This window comes from Triticum aestivum, chromosome 7B (genome assembly GCF_018294505.1).
Source record: "Triticum aestivum cultivar Chinese Spring chromosome 7B, IWGSC CS RefSeq v2.1, whole genome shotgun sequence".
NCBI classification, from domain to species: Eukaryota; Viridiplantae; Streptophyta; class Magnoliopsida; order Poales; family Poaceae; genus Triticum; species Triticum aestivum.
In genome coordinates, this window is record NC_057813.1 from 440,072,227 (window position 1) to 440,075,247 (window position 3,021).

Genomic DNA, 3,021 nt, shown 5'->3' on the forward strand with positions numbered 1-3,021 from the left:
ATCTGGAGCGGTGGGCAAGCCAGTCGCTGAAGTGGCTCTGGTGAAGTGGTGAGTTGGCAGTTGGGGGTTCGAAGGTGCGGAAGCTAGATCCGACGGGGTGTGAGGTCCACCGCTGCGGCAGAGGACTAGATTCAGCGGCTTGCCGTGGTTGGGGAGGGAGGGGAAGGGGAGGGGCTCTGGGAAGAATGTTGGGGGCAAAGAGGGGAAAGCAATGGAGTTACCAAAGCTGCCCTTTTCCATTCATGTGGCAGGGGTAAAACAGGAATATCACAGGGCTAAACTTTCGGGCTCGAGATATTTTGATGTGAGCAGCAAGTTTGAAAGCTTTTGGAGCCTGAAATTATATTCTCCTCTTGTACGACCGACTATGATATCATGGTCGAGAATTTGTTTGTTTTGCACGCAAAAAGGTGCAAGTTTTGAGAATCAAGGTCTCCAACTCCAAACTAAGATTGTCCATTCAATTCAAATATGGATCATTGAGCTAGTACAAGCAAATACCATCATACGGTCCAATTCAAATTTAATTTCAAATGTGTTTATCCTAAATATGATGACAAAAGCAAAAATGTGTATGTGTACGAATAAAGTGGATGATTATAAAGTTTGAACATGCTCGTATGTGTATATCTCTAGGTTTGATATATGAATTTGAAATCACGAAATCCCGGCTTAAAAAATGTACCTCCGTTTAAATGAATTAAAAAAGCTAATGATGGATTCGAATTCCAAAATTCCAATCTTAAGTTTTTAATTCTGGTACATCAAGGTATATCACACATGTTCAAAAGTATCATTATCTCATAGTCCAAACTGTGAAACAAATTGATCAACCATGAGTGCACACACTATTGACCATGTGTATCTCAATTATGCTAAAGTCCCTCAAATATAGACAACTCAGTCTTTATTTGAAGCCACCCCCCCCCCTTGTCGCCCCCCACACACATAGAGAAGTCGTTCTCTCCCCCAAACACCAACACACGAGCACATTAATACCCCTCTCTCTTCTAAAGTCCGTACCCCAATATAGGTCTCTATCACTTTGTCTCTCGGGCATGCACACATCTCTTCCCCCAATCTCTAGGTCTCCCGGCATCTCTCTTTCCCAAGCACACACACTATGTAGAGTGTATCTATCCCATACACACAAAACGTCGCCCCCAAATGTCTATCTCCCTAGTTATGTGGTTCTCGCACACTCACCTCACACACCACCCCACTCCAAACAAGCACACTTTGTCTCGTTGTGCACCACCGTCCTCTTTCTATCTCTCCCACATGCAGACCCGCCCCACCTCCTTCCCTGTATACATATATGTCGTGACTCTCTCCATAGCTCCCTAATGTACCATCGTTATCGATCTCGCACATTGTTCTCTACACCATCTATTCTAGATCTCTCATGAAGGCCCTATCACACACACGATGACTCGCTTCCCTTGCGTCTCCGTACATAGGCCAATTTCGAAAAACATCAACATTGTCTCCCTATCTATATGCCATATATGGACACAAACGACCCCTCTCTCGCCCCCTCTCTTTCTCTCTCTCTCCGTCGCTAGCTCTCTCTCTCTCTCCCACACACACTCGATGTCTCTTCCAAATAGTCTGCTCCCCCCCCCCCGCCCGCACTGTAACATCCCAAATTTTCAATTTGGAATGTTATACAAATAGATCATTATTGCATATCATATTTTATGCATTTTTGCCTCGATCCTAAAAATTCTACGCAACTCAAGGACCCACGGAGAGAGTTGGGGATTTCGATATTTTCATATTTGAGTTTTCTCAAATTCTGGAAATAGGATCATTTGATTTTATTTATTTTATCTTCAATTATTTCGATTATATAAATATGAGAGAGGGAATAAAATGAATTTCCCAAAATAAAGAAATATTGAGGATTTAATAAGAAATCAAATAAGATTTTTTTTGGATTTTCTGGCTATTTTATTTGAATTTAGGAAAAATGCGTGTTTGTCAAAATTGCATTTAGGCCCCCAAATAAATGTTCATCTAAACCGGCTTAATTTTAGAAGTCGGGGAAAATTTATTTCGAGATTTTGGGAGTCCGTTTAGTATTTCTTTCGTTTGATTTTCTGCGCGATAATTCTTTTAAAAAAACTAGAACCGACTACGGGCCGTAACCGGCCAGGACTCCGCCTGGCCGGGTCTTTATAAGCCGCGCCTCAGGCCCCGCCCCAGCCCAAACCGCCGCCGCCATCCCAACCCGCCGCCACCACCCAAACCCTAACCCTAGCCGCCGCAAGCCCGCGTAGCCGCCGCCGCCCGCTGCCGCGCCGCGCGCCGCCGCCGCTCGCTGCTGCCGCCGCCACCCGCCGTCGCCGCCGACCGCCGCCGCCTCGCTGGACTACGCCGCCGTCGCCACCGACCACGCCGCCCTCGCCGGAGCCACCACCGCCGCCGCCCTTTTCTTTAGAAAAAACCGTTCGGTTTTTCCGTCGGTTTTTTTAGATCCTTTTTTATTAGATCATTTTTTTCCGGTTTAGATTAATTAGCGAGCGTTCGCTCATTCATTCGTTTTAACAAACACGTTCATCGTTTAGATCCAGTTAACAAATGTTCGTTCGTTAATCTGTTCGTCGTTTTTCTTTTTCTCGGATTTATTCCATGATTTTTCTGATCACGATTTCTGATCCGATTTTCATTTTAGTATAACTTTTCGCTCGTTTATCGGAATCAGGCGATTCAAGCGCCTAGAGTTTCATCTCGAAACCCTCTTTCCGAATAATCTACTCAAACCAGTTTTTGCTTCTGTATAATTTGACTTAGGTCCAGATTAGTAAACGAAGCTTGTTTCTTTCGCCGTTTGAGTTTTGTTTCTACGTTCGATTTGATTCTTTTTGCAAAACCGGAGTTCTTAAGTTGAACTTTCTAGTTAGATCTCTTATTTGAGTTTTACCTGTGCATTACATGAGTACTTATTGTATGCTTGTTTGTTTGTTTGTGATAGAGTACCCGGATTGCGCCGCTTGCTACTTCGAATCCCTAGGTTTT